Genomic DNA, 17,672 nt, shown 5'->3' with positions numbered 1-17,672 from the left:
AAAAAAAAAAAAAAAAAAAAAAAAACCTTTCTTAGAGCAGAATGTTTATTGCGAGGTCTAGATCAATATGTATTAAATTAGAGCTGTAAAAGTAAAATTCTTAGTTATAATCGTACTAATTGAAAGGAGGGAATGATGGATGGGCATGAGTTGAAAAACTATGCTCACTACCTGAATGACGGGATCCGTACCCCAAACCTCAGCATCCTGCAACATATCCATGCAACAAACCTACACATGCACCCCTTGAGTCTACACTAAATTATTCAAATGTATTAAAATTACTTCTTTAAACATTTATTGAAATTATTTTTTAAAATCATATTAATTTATAGATACCTATTTTTAAATTTAAAATATTTGTCGTAATTTTATAATAAAATAATACTTGGGTGAAGACACAAACCACTCTCATTACAGAAATAAACCCTTCGTTTTACGAGGCTGCAATCTGGGTGGCCTGAACTCTCACCAGAATGTCCCAGTGCGCCACAGGACAGGGTTCACAGCTCTGGGAGCCCTGCCCAAAGTTAATTACACATTCACAGCCATACAGGAAGCTCCAGAGTTTACTTCTACAAGGAGATCACATAATTAAAACCTACTGAGGAAAACGAAGGGCTATCTCTTACCTTCCACATAAGGTAGACGCAATACTATTTAAAAATCAGGATGGGGCCAGGCGCGATGGCTCAGGTCTGTAATCCCAGCACTTTGGGAGGCCAAGGCAGGTGGATCACAAGGGCAGGAGATTAAGACCATCCTGGCTAACGTGGTGAAACCTCGTCTCTACTAAAACTACAAAAAAAAAATTAGCCAGGCGTGGTCGTGCGCACCTATAGTCCCAGCTACTCGGGAGGCTGAGGCAGGAGAATGGAGTGAACCCGGGAGGCAGAGCTTGCACTTGCAGTGAGCCGAGATCGCACCACTGCACTCCAGCCTGGGCGACAGAGCGAGACTGCCGTCTCAAAAAACACAAAAAGAAAGAAAATCAACTCACAGACTCTTTACTAGAAATGAAAATATTGGAAGCCATTTTATTTGTTTTTTTTTTTCCCAAGGGAACTGCGGAGGATATGCAAAGACCACCTAGGGTCCTACCTGGGGACTTTCTCCTGACCACACACTCTGCGATTTGTTCCCAACCTCCAAAGTTTCTAAAGTCAGTGTCTAATGGGCCCAGAGTGTTTGTGTGAAGTGGTGAAAAAGCTCTGCAGATGAATAATGGTTGTGGCTGCGAAACATTCTGAATGTACTGACTGTTGCTGAATCGCACTTACAAATAATTAAAACGGTAAGGAAAATGTTTATTTTACCTGCCTCCTCTATGTCACTTTTTCTGTCAACATTTTGAAGAGCAAGTTGGTTTACTCCTCATCCCATAATAAAAATACTGCATACTCTCGATAAAAGTGAACCTAGTTTAATTTTGAAATCGTTTAATTAATAACAATGAGAGAATAAGAATAGTATAGCAAGCACCATTTTCCCTCTCACTGTAGCAGCAACTCATTCCCTTGTGCTCTTGGGCCTCTCTATCCCTCCCTCTCCCTCTCAATAATGAACAACAATCTTCTCTCCAGTCCAAGCTCACACTTCCCCAGTTGTGCATGAATGTCTATTATAGCTGTTAATCTGTTTTCCAGGCAGAGTCTTCAAGATGCTCCCATTTGGCTGTCAGCTGTCTGGAGCCAGCATTTCTCAATCCCATCATTTGTCATGAGAGATTTCTGTAAAACTTTGCACAAAGTTCCCCAAGCAAGGACAGTGCTCACTGTAGGCAGTAGAACTATTTCCACACAGTAGGACCGTGCTGAGTGTGTGTGTTGGGGGGGAGGGCAATGCACACCATGCCCACTGCTGGGCTCTGTATGCTGCTGACTCTGATCCTGTGCTTACTAGGACCATGTCCACAGCTGAGTCCACTGCAAATCTGACTCTCGGCGGGAAGGTCGGTATAGCTGCTGGGCACTGAGTCTCACAGAGGGACAAGCATTGAGGATGCCCGATCCTAGATGTGCATATAGGTCAGTATCTGCTGATGGAACAGGAAGATAAAGGAAGCTGTGGCTGTAACGGAGGGGTCTCCAGCCCTCAGTCTCAGCTGCCTCCTCCTCCAAAACCTGCCCTGGGCTCTCAGGCTTCCTCCTTGCTCTGAAGATGCTTCCTCACCCTGTGCAAGGGGCTTCCTGCAGCACAGCCTCGAGAATTCTTCTCTCTCGGCTCCTCTCCTTTCCCACCATGAAGTCCAAAAGGAAACCTGCTCTGTGGTTTCTCATCCAGCACAGGGAAAGCTTCCTGTTGCTTTTGTGCTGTGGTCCCTGAATGTGCAACTCTTCCTAGCTCTTCAAATGCAGGGACAGTGACAAGGAGCTTCCTGACTGACGCAGTCCCTGCTGTTTTGAGGAACACCCTCAGTTTAACTGCACCCCCATCTCCCATGCTGTGCAGGCCAATCTGGATGAAAGCCATTACGAGGAGTTTCCAGAAACAGCATCTTTATTAACCAACTAAATGGTAAGAATCTAGAAAATATTCAGACAAGAGCTGGGTTCAAAATTTATATTTTCTGAGCCAGTTGTTAAGCATAGCCATTATTACATTAGATTTGCACAAAAGTTAATGCAGTTTTTGTCATTACTATCAATGGCAAAAACCACAATTACCTGCATACCAACCTCATATATAGTTTGGCTTTTATGAACTTTTTTTCTTTTCTTTTTTTTTTTTGGAGACGGAGTCTTGCTCTGTCACCCAGGCTGGCGTGCAGTGGCGCGATCTCGGCTCACTGTAACCTCCGCCTCCCGGGTTTAAGCAATTCTCCTCCTGCCTCAGCCTCCCGAGTAGCTGGGACTACAGGTGCCCACCACCATGCCTGGTTAATTTTTGTATTTTTAGTAGAGATGGGGTTTCACCATATTGACCAGGCTGATCTCGAACTCCTGACCTTGTGATCCACCCATCTTGGCCTCCCGAAGTGCTGGGATTACAGGCGTGAGTCACCGCCCAGCCCATGAACTTCAATTATATAGATTATATTGCAAACAAAGTAACCATTTTAATATATTTGTATCCAATAACACCATGTTGTGTACCTGAAACATACACAATTAAATTTACTTTAAAACCCAAAGGGTATTGTCTATTGTTGCATAAAAATCATTCCTAATATTCAGCATGTTAAGAGAACAGGTTTGTGATTTTGATACTTTGGTGCACTTAGAATTGCTGAGCCACTTAGTTCAGTGGTTCTGGCTGTGTGTTGGTCATAAAGTTGCAGCCAAGCTGTCGGGCTGGGATGCATCCAGAGGCCAGAGAAGGTGGCCAGGCCCAACCGGAGGGAGGCTGCCACTGTCCCTAACCTCTTTGGCAGATGTAGATGAGCTCAGCGGAAAAGGAGAGAGTGAAGTGTAAGGTTAAAGAGCATCCCATGCATGCACCATTTCTTCTTTCCTGAGACACCCTAGGCATAGAGCACTGCCCCATTCATTCTAAGGCTACAGAGTATTCCACAGTAGAATTTTAGCCAACTCGACTCCAATGGTTATCGCCATGATTTTCATCTCACAAATAACACTGCAGTGAACATCCTTATGCAGACTTCTTTGGGTTCATGCGTGAATATGAACATATGATAAATTAAATTTCTAGAAGCCGAATTTCTGAGTCAAAAGGATGTGCACTTGTAATTTTTACTCATTATTCTCAGATTCCTCTCCAGAGGGGTTCTACCAGTTTATAATGCCAGCCAGAAATACCTGGTCAGAGTACAGTGTCGAAAGTTTGAATTTTTGCCAATATTTCAGATTTTAAAATGTTACTTGTTACACTTTTATTTTTGATTCCACCTATTCTGCTTGAAGTGGAGCATTTTCTCAAATGTTTCAGCGCTGTGTATTTTTTAGGATTCGGTAAACTTTTTCTTAAATATCCAGATAAGAAGGATTTTAGTCTTTGGTGCCCAAGACTCAACTCTGAGACTATTATGCAGGTACTTACACCATTCATGATGTAACCATTTAAAACTATAAAAACCACTCTGAGTTCTGTGGCCATAGAAACACATGTGGCAGGCAAGGGAAGGCCTATAGAATGTGGTCCCTTGTTTGCACAGTCATTTGAAATTCGAAAAGTCCACCAGCACATTTTCTAGGTGGAGGTCTCTTTGAGGGCAACCCTGTATTTCACCTCCCATAGTGGCCTGGGTCTCCATATATATATATATACACACACACACATATGTACATATATATGAACATATGTGTATCATCTATTTGATTGGATCTTAGGTCTGCCCAAGGCAGCCCTGTGTCACAATCTCACTACTTTTATTTCTATCCATTTGCTTTGAGTTTCGGGAGAGCTTTAGTATACGAGGAATAGACTACCTCTATACGAGGAATAGACTACCTCTATACGAGGAATAGACTCCAGGAGGCAAAACAGAGGAAGAAGGAGGGGCAAATGGGCAAGGAGGCTTGTACCAAGTCACGAATAATCCAGCGTAGGCTCAGAGAAAAAAATCCTAAAATGAGCCTTGTATCTGAAACCAAAACATACAAGATCATTAAAGTTCTGGGGATTATAACAGGTAAGTAAATGAAGTTTAAGTTTTAAATGTATTGGACATTTATATAAAGCATGAAGACTGTAAAATTCAGAATATAACAAGGGAATAAAGAATTTGAGATTTTAAGATGTAAAGACCCCAAAGCAAGTTTCCAGGAAAAGTGTTTATGCTTCAAATTATTTTCTGTAAAAGCTTTTTTTTCCCTTTTCTTAGGTATAAGGAAACCTCTCATGGAACATTCTTTTTTATCCACTGTCAAGAACAATGTGACCCCATAAAGGAATTCTAACATTAAGTAGAAGACAATTGCACTTTTTTGTAATCAGTGAGAAGTTTCCTATTTGTACATAAAAATATTGATGCATAAATCACCCATCTTCTGACTTACATGTTAGACCTAAAACCATGAAAACCCTAGAAGAAAACATAGACAATACCATTCAGGAAATAGGCATAAGCAAGGACTTCATGCCTAAAACACCAAAAGCAATGGCAACAAAAGCCAAAATAGACAAATGGGATAGACAATAAAACTAAAGACAATTAAACTAAATAGACAATTAAACTAAAGAGCTTCTGCATAGCAAAAGAAACTACCACCAGAGTGAACAGGCAACCTACCGAATGGGAGAAAAGTTTTGCAATCCATGCATCCGACAAAGGGCTAATATCCAGAATCTACAAAGAACTTACACAAATTTACAAGAAAAAAATCCAACAACCCTATCAAAAAGTGGGCGAAGGATATGAACAGACTCTTCTCAAAAGAAGACATTTATGCGGCTAACAGACACATGAAAACATGCTCATCGTCACTGGTCATTAGAGAAATGCAAATCAAAACCACAATGAGACACCATCTCACAACAGTTAGAATGGCAATCATTAAAAAGTCAGGAAACAACAGGTGCTGGACAGGATGTGGAGAAATAGGAACACAGAAGTACCTAATGTAAATGACGAGTTAATCGGTGCAGCACACCAATGTGGCACATGTAACAAACCTGCATGTTGTATACATGTACCCTAAAACTTAAAGTAAAAAAATAATATTTTAAAAAATATATTGATGCTTAATGCTAAAATTGGAATTAGTAGTTTAATATCCGTACAAGTGATTTTCTTTGGACTAAACCATTTCTGTTTATGATTCATCATAGTTAACTTGGATGTATTCTACTCTGAAAACAATTCAACTTTTGGTATATTTTGTTTTCTGTATCAACCATTGCTCTTTTCTAAACACTAACAGAGATATTCCATACCTACTGATTATTAAATTTAATTTCATGGGCATTGGGATTATTATTTCAAGAATGCACAGACAGGACTTCCCCCACATTGAACTCACAAATGTTGCTGATGCTGACTCACGCTTTTCTTTCAAACTTAGCAAATAAAGTAGGCATTTTATTCTCTAGACACCCAGATGACAGCAGCAGAGAGAAGGAAACTCCCCAAAGCTGTTATCCTTTAAATTCTCAGGATGAATTACACCTGGAGAATCACTCACACTTGATTTACATTTATACAAATGAGAGTTGGGTCTTAGAGCTGATGCTGAGTTAGTGAAGGACTTGGGCTGTTGGGATGGGGTGAATGTGTTTCACAAGTGAGGAAGACACGAATTTTTGGAGTCCATAGGGTAGGCGATTATTGACTACATTGTGTCCCCAAAATTCGTACAATGAAACTCTAACACACAGTATATGACTAAGTTTGGGGATATGATCTTTAAAGAGAGGAGTGAAATTGAGGTCGTGAGAGTGGCTTCTTATCCAATCTGGCTGGTTTCCTCCTAAGAAAAGGAATTTGCACACACAGAAATGAGACAACAGAGACAAGCCTGCAGAGGGAAGATCACGTGAGGACACAGCAAGGAGGTAGTGACCTGCAAGCCAAGCAGAGAGGCCTCAGGGAAAACCAAACCCACCAACAGCTTTATCTTGACTCCCCAGCTTCAGAACTGTGAGAAAATATGTCCACTCTTTAGGCCAGCAGGTCTTTGGTATCTCATTAAGGAAGCACTAGCAAATGAAAACAAAATGGACCCCAAAGACCTTGGATGTGGGAGGAGAAGGAGACGGAGCAGGGTGCAGGAGGCAGGGTATGGAGGGGCTGGAAGTTCAGGCTCTGATGTGCATCTCCTGGATGGAATCTGGACTCCACTCAGTACTGTTTGGGGGACACTTGGGAAAACATTTAACCTCCCAATACTGATTTCCTAATAAACACTGGGCCTTGAGCACAGGGCTTGGCATCATCCTATTCCATGTTATGAAAGTCTTCTTGGGGTAATGTTTGTAAAACAATCACCAAGGCATCTGGCATATATTAAGGGTTCATACATAGTCACTGTGATTTAGTTATTTATAGAAAATTGCATTCATTCTATGGACACCAGGGGGCACTGTGAACCTTGGTCTGGGGACCCTATTGAGTCCAAGTTCCCCTGTGGTTCTCAAGTGCACAGGGTCTAACTGTTGCTTCCTTTGAAACTCCTCCTATTGGGTAAAATTCTGAAACCCACCTGGCCCTTCTGATCTGGAGAAATTACCCAGAGAAGGCCCTCAGGCTCAGGGCTCAGACAAGAACTGGGGCAAATATTTTAGGGAATGGAGAACAGATTTGCATCCACTATCCAAGAATTTCAGTACTGGGGAAAATGTCACACAAGACTGCTCAATTCTCTAAGACAGTGTAAAAGCGAGGTGAGGAAAGTTCAAACAGTTTTCAAATATTTTTTACTGGATCCAAAATAAAAGACAAAATAGAGAAAGAAATGCAAAAATATTTTGAGTCCAACAAGGACAAACGTACACGGTCTGCATCCAATCAACACTGTCTGCAAAGAAACAAACAAACAAAACATGCTATAAGAAACAAAAAGAAAAATTAATCCAAAGTGGCCTTTAAATTTGACAGATGATAAACTTTGCAGGCAGGAGCACAACAGCAATTCTCATAACTATATTCCACTTGATTATGAGGGTAGAGGATGGATTTACCAGGTTAAGTAGAGATATAGAAGACATAAGACCCAAGTTAAACTTTCAGAAATGATGCCTAAAATGTCCCTTTTAACACATAGACTGAATGAGCTTGATTACAGATTAAATGCTATCAACGAATAGATGAGTGAACTTAATGATGTAGCAATGGAAGCTATCCCCCAAAAAAATCACCAAAAAAAAAGATGAGAAAAGTAAATACAGTATGTGTGAGATTTCGGACATTATTAAACTGCCATAATGGTATAATTAGAGGCATAAAAGGAGATAAGATTACTGTGGTGAGAGGGAGGGTAGAAAAACAATTTAAATAGTGACCCAAGTGTTCCAAGTTTGGTTAAAAACATATACACACTATCCAAGAAGCTGAACAAATCCCAGACACACACACACACACAAAGAAAAAAACACACATAAAGAAAACAACACTCACTGTAATCAAATTGGGGGGGAAAATCTGTGATAAAATACTCTTAAAAGTAGAGAGAAAAGACGTGTTAGACTCAGGTGAACAACATAATGATAAAAGCAGATTTCTTATTAGAAACAATGCGGCCGGGTGCGGAGGCTCACGCCTGTAATCCAAGCACTTTGGGAGGCCCAGGTGGGCGGATCACGAGGTCAGGAGATCGAGATCATCTGGGCTAACACAGTGAAACCCCATCTCTACTAAAAATAGAAAATATTAGCCGGCGTGGTGGGGAACACCTGTAGTCCCAGCTACTCATGAGGCTGAAGCAGGAGAATGGCGTGAACCCGGGAGGCAGTGCCTGCAGTGAGCCGAGATCACACCACTGCACTCTAGTCTGGGCGACAGTTAGACTACCTCTCTCAAAAAAAAAAAAAAAAAGAAAAAAAAAGAAAAAAAAAGCAGCATGCAAACAGGAGGCAGTGGATCTATATTTATACAACACTAAGAGAAACAACTTTTTTATTCAAAATCTTGAATAAAAGAAAAGCTGGCGGCATCACACTACCTGATTTCAAAATGTACTACAAAATATACTATAAATCCATAGTAACTGCAAATCTATACTATAATATCGAAACAGCATGGCACTGCCAAAAAAAAAGGGGCAGGGGAGAGACAGAGACAGACAAATGACAGACATAAATCAAACAGAATAGAGAACTCAGAAATAAATTCACGCATTTACAGTCACCTCATTTTTAACCTAGGCATCAAGAACACACCTTCCAGAAGGACAATCTCTTCAATAAACTGTGCTAGGAAACACCCAACACCCACATGTAGAAGAATAAATCTAGACCGTTATCTTATCGTATACAAAAATCAACTCAAAATAAAGAGTTAAATGTAGGACCTGAAACTATGACACTACTAGAGAAGAAAACATAGGATAAATACTTAATGAAATAGTTAGGACAAGGAATTTTCAAATAGACATCAAAAGTACAAGCAACAAAAGCAAAAATAGACAAATATCATTACATTAAACATAAAAGCTTCTGCAAAGCAGAAGCAGCAATCAGTGGAAGAAACAATCCAGAGAATGGAAGAAAGTATTAGCAAACTATGCATCAGGCAAGCGGTTAATACACAAAATACAGAAAGCAAGACTACTCAAAAGCAAAATACAAATAATCTAATTTAAAATCAGAAAAGATCTACCCCAAACCCTTTTCCCCACCATTACTTCCCCACCTTCTTTTCCCGACTGCCTTCAGCCCCTCCCTGTCAACACTCTTCTTTCTCCATCTACCCTAAAACTTTTCCCCCACCACTTCTCCCCCACCACCTTCTCACAAAGCCCTTCTCTCTACTCTACCACTCACTACCCTTTTCCCCACCATCTCTTCCCCTCTCCCTGGCCACCCTCTTTCCCCTCTCGCGCTCTCATCACCCTATTTTGCTCCTTCATTCACCCGAAAACATTTTACCCCATCTTTTCCCAAAGCCTTCTCCCCACTCCTGCTGCTCACCACCCTCCTTTCCCCCCTCCATCTACCCAAATACTTATTTTCCCACCATCTTTTCCCCACCGTCTGTCTGCAACGCCTTCTCCTCCTTACCATCCTTTTTTCCCTTCAGCACTCATCACTTTCTTTACCCCTCCATCTATCCCAAAACGATTTTCTCCCCTCCTACCACTTCAGCTGAGCTGCCGTCTCCATGGCCGCCACCAACTGCAGCAAGGCGAGGTGCGTCCTCACAGGCCCCAGCTTCCAACATGGGGCATGTAGTTCTCCCATCTCCCCGTCCTCTAGCCAGACAGGAGCAGCTCCCGCTGCCAGTGGCGCTCCTACTGTTCCAGCGGCCCTGCGATCTTGGTCGCCACCACCTACCACAGCGAGGCGAAGCCAGAGGAAAGCCACAGTACCACGGGCTCCGGGCTCCAACCTCCAGCCTCCAGCGTGTAGTAGGTAGCTTCCTAAGGTAGCACGTAACACCTCCGCAGGTATACGCAGACAACTCTAGAATGGCCTGACTGCCCGCCTCAACATGTTTTATATACTGAGGTTAGGCAATGCGGTTCCTGGACTACATGTTCTGATTGGATGAGAGAAAACCTGTAGGCCTACTCTGATTGGACTTTATTATGATGTTCTGATTGGATGAGAGACAGTACTAGAACAACCAATCAGAGCATGAAAATAAAGTCCAATCAGAGTAGGCCTAGAGGTTTTTCTCTCATCCAATCAGAACACGTAGTCCAGGAACCTCCCCCCGCCCCCTCCCATTGCGAAACCTCAGTATATAAAGCATGCTGCAGTGGGAAGGCCAGTCATTAAGGGATTTTCTGCGTGTGTGTCCTTGTCAGTTTCTTGCTGGGTTAGGAAGCCACTTACTGCACGCTGGAGGCCGGAGGCCGGAGGCCGGAGGCTGGAGCCCGCGGTATTGTGGCTCTCCTCTGGCTTCGCCTCGCTGTGGTAAGTCGTGGTGACCGAGACCTCAGCGCCGCGGAGTGGTAGGAGGACCACCGGCAGCGGGAGCTGCTCCTGTCCGGCTAGAGGACGAGATGGGAGAGCTAAGTGCCCTGTGTTGGAGGCTGGGGCCTGTGACATTGCACCTCTCCTCGCCTCGGTTGGTGGCGGCCACGGAGACAGCAGCAGCAGCTGAAGTGGTAGGAGGGGAAAAAACAGTTTTGGGGTAGGTGGAAGGGTGAAGAGGGCGGTGCATGCCAAATGGAAAAAAGGATGGCGAGCAGGAGAAGGCGTTGCAGACAGAGGGTGGGGAAAAAGATGGTGGGAAAATAAGTTTTTGGGTAGATGGGGAAAAGAGGGTGGTGAGCAGCAGGAGTGGGAAGAAGGCTTTGGGAAAAATGGGAGGAAATGGTTTTGGGTAGATGGAGGAGCCAAATGGGGATGAGAGCGCTGGTGGGGAAAAGGGTGGTGAGTGAGGGAGTAGAGAGGGCTTTGCAAAGGGATGGTGTGGGAAAAATGGTGGGGAAAAAGTTTTGGGGGGGTAGATGGAGAAACAAAAAAGGGTGGCGAGAGGAAGGGGGCCAAAGGCAGTTGGGAAAAGAAGTTGGGGAAATGGCGGAGACAAACGTTTTGGGTAGATCTTTTTCTGATTTTTAAATTAGATTATTTGTATTTTTGCCTTTGAGAAGTCTTTCTATATCTTGTGTATTAACCGCTTGCCTGATGTATAGTTTGCAAATACTTTCTACCATTATCTAGATTGTTTCTTCATTCTACTGATTGCTTCCTCTGCTTTGCAGAAGCTTTTAAGTTTAATGTAATTTCATTTGTCTTTTTTTGCTTTTGTTGCTTGTACTTTTGATGTCTATTTGAAAATTCCTTGTCCTAACCAATTTCATTAAGCATTTATCCTATGTTTTCTTCTCTGGTAGTGTCATAATTTCAAGTCCTACATTTAAATCTTTATTTTGAGTTCATTTTTGTTTATGATAATTGTCTAGATTTATTCTACATGTGGGTGTTGGGTATTTCCCAGCACAGTTTATTGACACAGTTTATTTATTGCCCTTCTAGAAGGTGTGTTCTTGATGCCTAGGTTAAAAATGAGTTGACTGTAAATGTGTGAATTTATTTCTGAGTTCTCTATTCCGTTTGATTTATGTCTGTCATTTTTCTGTCTGTCTGTCTCTGCCCTGCCCCCGCTGCCCCTGGATGGAGTTAATTCTCCATCCAGTTTTCCACATTGGTTACTTACTACCACCAGTTCGAGGCCATTTTTCATTTATATTACCCGATCATTTTATTCATTGTCACATTTCCAACAGTATATGCTGTTTCCAAAGCATACCATGTGAACAGTTTAAAATTCTCAAACTATAATTCTTCGTTGAAGCATTTGTAAGTTTCATACAAGCCCTCATATGATCTGTGTTTTGATTTTTAAGTCGTCTCTTCTATTTTATTTATATTTACTTTTCTTCTTGTGAGATTTAATCTTATACAAACTTTATAGATAGAAAGATGTTGGGAAACTATCATATGGTCTGTTACGTTTATTGTGTTATTTTAATAGGCCAAATTCATTGATGAAAAGAGAAATCTTGATAGTTTTTTAATTATGTAGGACGCTTGACTTTTTATCAGAAAACTATGTTGAAAATTGCTATGTTATGTATAGAGTGGCATGGATTCAACTTTGTATACGTGAATTCTATTTGTAATGTTTGAATAGTGGATTGCAGTTTTTTTTTTTTTTTTTTTTGAGATGGAGTCTCGCTCTGTCGCCCAGGCTGGAGTGCAGTGGCGCAGTCTCGGCTCACTGCAAGCTCCGCCTCCCGGGTTTACGCCATTCTCCTGCCTCAGCCTCCCCAGTAGCTGGGACTACAGGCGCCCGCCATCTCGCCCGGCTAGTTTTTTGTATTTTTTTTTTTAGTAGAGACGGGGTTTCACCGTGTTAGCCAGGATGGTCTCGATCTCCTGACCTCGTGATCCACCTGTCTCGGCCTCCCAAAGTGCTGGGATTACAGGCTTGAGCCACCGCGCCCGGCCGGATTACAGTTTTAACATGCTTTCGTTTCATTTGGTCCTGTTAGGTAAGCAAAGGACCTTGTGTGTTGGAAAAGAATTACTTTGGTGCAGCTGCCCGAGAGGAGCTGAGGGAGGACGTTGGCCCGCGATGCTCGTCGCAGACAACGTGGCTGCGATGTCCGCGAGCCAGGCGAGTGCCGCGGCGACAGCGGCGGGACTTCTGACGTGGCAGGGCGACATGGGCTTCGGCCTCCCTCCGGTTCCCTGGAAGCGGGCCCGCAGCAGCAGAGATGAAGGCTTCAGTGCCTGTCTCTCTTCCCCGTCAGCCTGAGCCAGGGGAGGCCAGGCGGCCCAGGTGTCTGGAGCGGGGGTCCGTGCCCGAGAATGAGAATTTTTTTCACCAGAACATGGAGACTGTTCAATCACCAGGAGCACAAAGTTTTCATTGTTGGGCTGGATAATGCAGGGGAAACTACCATTCTTTACCAGTTTTCTGTGAATGAAGTTGTACATACATCTCCTACAAGAGGAAGTCATGTGGAAGAGAAAGCGATTAATATACACGTTTCCAATGTGGGATATTGGTGGCCAAGAATCTTTTCATTCTTTCTGTAACACGTACTATACTAACACAGTTTGTAATAGTTGTTGTGGACAGTACAGATAGAGGATTTCTGTAACTAGAGAAGAACTCTAAAATGTTAGCGCGAGAAGACCTAAGAAAAGCTGGATTGGTAAGATTTGCTAATAAACAAGATGTGAAAGAATGCATGACCGTAGCAGAAATCGCCCAGTTTTTGAAGCTACCTTCTATTAAAGATCACCAGTGGCATATCCAGGCATGCTGTGCTCTAACTGGCGAGGGATTGTGCCAAAGACTTGAATGGATGATGTCACCACTTTAGATTAGATGATCTCTACTGACCTCATAGACTTTGTATAAATGAAGTGCTGGACTTTACCTGAAAGCTGCAAAAATTAATGGTTTAGATATATTTATAATAAACTGATTTAAATTTTCTCTATAGGAGGACAAATTAAGACCACTTATTTGAAAGCAAAGATGGAGAAGGAGGAGGGAGAAGAGAAAATGGCCCAGCGGCGGCGGCTCTCCCTGTGGCGGACGATGGACAGCCAGGACAGGAAGGTGGTGGTGTGCGACAACAGCACCGGGTTTGTGACGTGTGGATATGCAGGCTCTAACTTTCCAGAACACATCTTCCCAGCTTTGGTTGGAAGACCTGTTTCCAGATCAACCACCAAAGTGGGAAACATTAAACAAGGATCTTACAGTTGGGGATGAGGTAAGTGAATTACGATCAATGTTAGAAGTTAACTACCCTATGGGAAATGGCATAGTATGAAATTGGGATGACATGAAACACCTGTGGGACTATACGTTTGGACCAGAGAAACTTAATACAGATACCAGAAATTGTAAGATCTTGCTCACAGAACCTCCTATGGACCCAACCAAAACAAAGAGAGGACTGTAGAGGTAATGTTTGAAACTTAGCAGTTTTCTGGTGTATATGCAGGCATCCAGATAGTTCTGGCTTTGTACGCTCAAGGTTTATTGATTGATGTAGTGGTAGACTCTGGAGATGGTGTGACTCACATTTGCCCAATCTATGAAGGTTTTTCTCTCCCTCATCTTACCAGGAGACTGGATATTGCCGGGAGGGATATAACTAGACAGCAAGTTGCTTCTATTGCGAAGATATGCCTTAAACCACCCTGCTGATTTTGAAACGGTTCGCATGATTAAAGAAAAACTGCGTTACATGGGATATAATATTGAGCAAGAGCAGAAACTGGCCTTAGAAACCAAAGTATTGGTTGAATCAGATACACTCCCAGATGGACATATCTTCGAAGTTGGGGGAGAGAGATTTGAAGCACCAGAAATTTTATTAGATCAATGTTGAAGGAGCTGGTGTTGCTGATTTGCTTTTTAACACAATTCAGGCAGCTGACACGGATACCAGATCTGAATCCTACAAATACATTGTGCTTTCTGGAGGGTCTGCTATGTATCGTGGCCTGCCCTCACCGTTGGAACGAGAACTTAAACAGCTTTACTTAGAATGAGTTTTAAAGGGTGATGTGGAAAAACTTTCTAAATTTGAGATCTGCCTTGGAGACACACCCCGCAGAAAGCACATGGTATTCTGGGTGGTGCAGTTCTAGCAGATACCATGAAAGACAAAGACAACTTTTGGATGACCCGACAAGAGTACCAGGAAAAGGGTGTCCGTGTGCTGGAGAAACTTGCTGTGACTGTTGGAAAAACTGCAAAGCTTGTTCCCATCATACCCGTAATGCTTTCTTTTTTCCTTTATTGCCAATCTTTGAACTTATTCAACTCCAGGACATGGTAGAGGCCCCTCTCTGCCTTTTAGACTGGAAGGGTCAAGTTTTATTCTGGTGTCTTGGGGAAGCTTTGTTAAATTTTGTTAATGTGGATAAATCTGAGTTTCATTCAACTGCTTCCCTACATAGACAAGAGGGCTAAGGGTCCTGTCTGCTGCTTTGTTTCTTCAAAGTGGGCATTTAGATCATTCCTGTAGGCTTCCTATTTTCACTTTACTGCTCTAATGCTGCTAGTTGTAATCTTTAGCACACTAGGTAGTATGCCTTTATTACCATAAGAAAAAAAACAGGAGCTTTTACATAGTACTGAGATGGGGGGTGGTTCGGGATGGGTGGGAAGCTGCTGAACCCTTTAGGGCATTTTCCTCTGCAGTGTGGCACTTTCAGCTGTACTGCTGCGGCTTTAAGTACCTTAAAGCTTCTCCTGTGAACATCTTAGGGAAATGTTAGGTTCAAAACGAAAATGTTTTGGGTGGTTTTTGTTGGGGTGGGGGGTAACAGTGGGTGGTCTTCTGATTTTTGAGTTTTTCTCCCTGGAGTACATAAAGGAACTTTATTTACTGTACTTTGATTTGGCAGGTTTTCTTCTTGTGCTCTGCCTGGAGCTGTTTCCATGTGATATAAAAAGCACAAGTGTAGTATTCCATTACTGTGTGGCTTAGGGATTTATGTGTTTTTAAAAATCAACTGTTAGCTGGAACTAGACTTCCTACAACCTATCAGTGGAAAAGTAACATTTAAAAATCATTTTGGTAATTCAAATTACAGATTCAAAAGTGCTTACGATCTGGTGTTTTGTTAATGCTTCTGTTTATCCCAGAAAGCAATATAAGAGTGAACATTGTCAAAAAGTGTACATTCTTGCAAGATTATTCTTTTAATGTATACTGACCCGTGCTATAATATAAGAATGCAGAATACTTACAGTAATTACTGCAGTAGGTTTATAATTGGGTTTAAAAATAACGTTGAATATCGGGACCTTGTTTGCTAGTTGCGTATTTTCATTTCAGCTTTTGTTTTGTTGTTTTGGTCTGAAGAACTGGAAGTAAGTAAGAATTTGACTGTTTAAAATGTGGGGCCCAAGGGCCTGGGCGCAGTGCAAGCCTGTAATCCCAGCACATTGGGAAGCGAGACGGGCTGGAATCACGAGGGTCAGGGAATTCGAAGACCATCATTGGCTAACACGGCTGGAAACCCACCGTCTCACTAAAAAATACAAAAAGCTAGCCGGAGCAGAGGTGGCGAGACGCCTTTGAATAGATAAACCCAGCTAACTACCGACAAGGAGCTGAGCAGGAGGATGGCGTAAACCACGAAGGGGAGCTTGCAGTGAGCTGAAGATCCGGCCACTGCACTACACCAGCCCGGGCGCAGGAAAGCAAGAAACTCGAGAATCACTCAAAAAAAAAAAAAAAGTTGGCCAAAAAAAAAAAAATCAAAGATATTAATTAATGTATTTGTACTAAAAAACTAATCATAACTGTTAATTACTCAGCCAATAGTTTGAAATTATACAAGAAGAGTCTATTGGGATATTTTGTGGTAGAATGTTAGCAGACTTTCTGCCAGTGTCAAGATAATCCGCTATTTATGGAATCCTGTAGGTATTCCTTGGTTCTGAAAAAATTATGCAAATAGTATCATATATGAGTTATATTTCTACATTTGAAAATAAAAGAAATTGTATCACACTAATTATAAAATACAGGTTCTGGAAAAAATATTTTCTTCATTTTAAAACTTTTGTTAACTAATAATGGCTTTGAAAGAAGAGGCTTACTTAATTTGGGGGTGACTAAAATCAAAGACATTATTGACCTGAGGGTCTCTGTTTTGTAAGAATACATAATTAGCTTAAATAAGCAGCAAAAGGTTAGTTTTAATTGTGTAGCTTCTGTTAATACTGTGTTTTTTGTCTGTTTTACCTCAATATGAACACATAAGTTTACCTGCATGTTGGACATGCCTCAGAACACATGAACAGCCCATAGTAGATCTTGGGAATGTGGATTTTAGAGTCAGTTTGGAATAAGTTCTTATATAAATACCCCCAGCCTTTTGAGAACGGGGCTTGTTAAAGGACGTGTATGTAAGGCCAGCACCTACTGGCAGTTGAGTTCAAGGAAATGGGGTTGACTTGGCCTTTGGTCCTTTGGTCATAATTTTAAAATATGGGAGTAGAAAACAACAAAGAATGGAATGGACTCCTAAAACAATGAAAGAGCATTTATCATTTGTCCCTTGAATGTAGAATTTGTTTTTGATTTAATAATTCTGGTAAATGTGACAGTTAAAATGGTGTATTATGTGTATATATATAGTAATTTAGAAATTCCATTTTATAATGTTACTATTTCAATAATGCATTTGAATTTGGGATTTGGGTGAAGTATTACGTTTCACTGGAGTTGTTGTCAAGTATGAATCCCTCGGAAAAAAAAAGTTCTGTTGTTAAAAAGCAATCTGATTCTTAGCTCTTGAAACTACTGTTACTTAAATTTCCAGTAATTGGCCGGGCATGGTGGCTCAAGCCTGTAATCCCAGCACTTTGGGAGGCCGAGACGGGCGGATCACGAGGTCAGGAGATCGAGACCATCCTGGCTCACCCGGTGAAACCCCATCTCTACTAAAAAATACAAAAAAAAACTAGCCAGGTGAGGTGGCGGGCGCCTGTAGTCCCAGCTACTCTGGAGGCTGAGGCAGGAGAATGGTGTGAACCCAGGAGGCGGAGCTTGCAGTGAGCTGAGATCCGGCCACTGCACTCCAGCCTGGGCAACAGAGCGAGACTCTGTCTCAAAAAA

The 17,672-nt window shown here is 42.0% G+C and overlaps 3 pseudogenes; 2 read left to right on the top strand and 1 right to left on the bottom strand.

The window, feature by feature from the left end:
• LOC108540635 (ADP-ribosylation factor-like protein 5A) overlaps positions 1 to 9,994 on the bottom strand; it is a 22,324-nt pseudogene extending 12,330 nt beyond the window's left edge.
• A 368-nt stretch (positions 9,995 to 10,362) lies between these two features.
• LOC108540627 (actin-related protein 2 pseudogene) lies at positions 10,363 to 15,174 on the top strand (annotated as a pseudogene).
• On the top strand, positions 12,851 to 13,409 carry LOC108540642 (ADP-ribosylation factor-like protein 5A pseudogene; annotated as a pseudogene).
• Positions 15,175 to 17,672: the final 2,498 nt, after the last annotated feature.

Source organism: Rhinopithecus bieti, unplaced genomic scaffold (genome assembly GCF_001698545.2).
Source record: "Rhinopithecus bieti isolate Rb0 unplaced genomic scaffold, ASM169854v2 scaffold_19723, whole genome shotgun sequence".
Lineage (NCBI taxonomy): Eukaryota > Metazoa > Chordata > Mammalia > Primates > Cercopithecidae > Rhinopithecus > Rhinopithecus bieti.
Note: the sequence above shows the minus strand (reverse complement) of the source record. Positions and strands in the feature narration are given on the sequence as shown.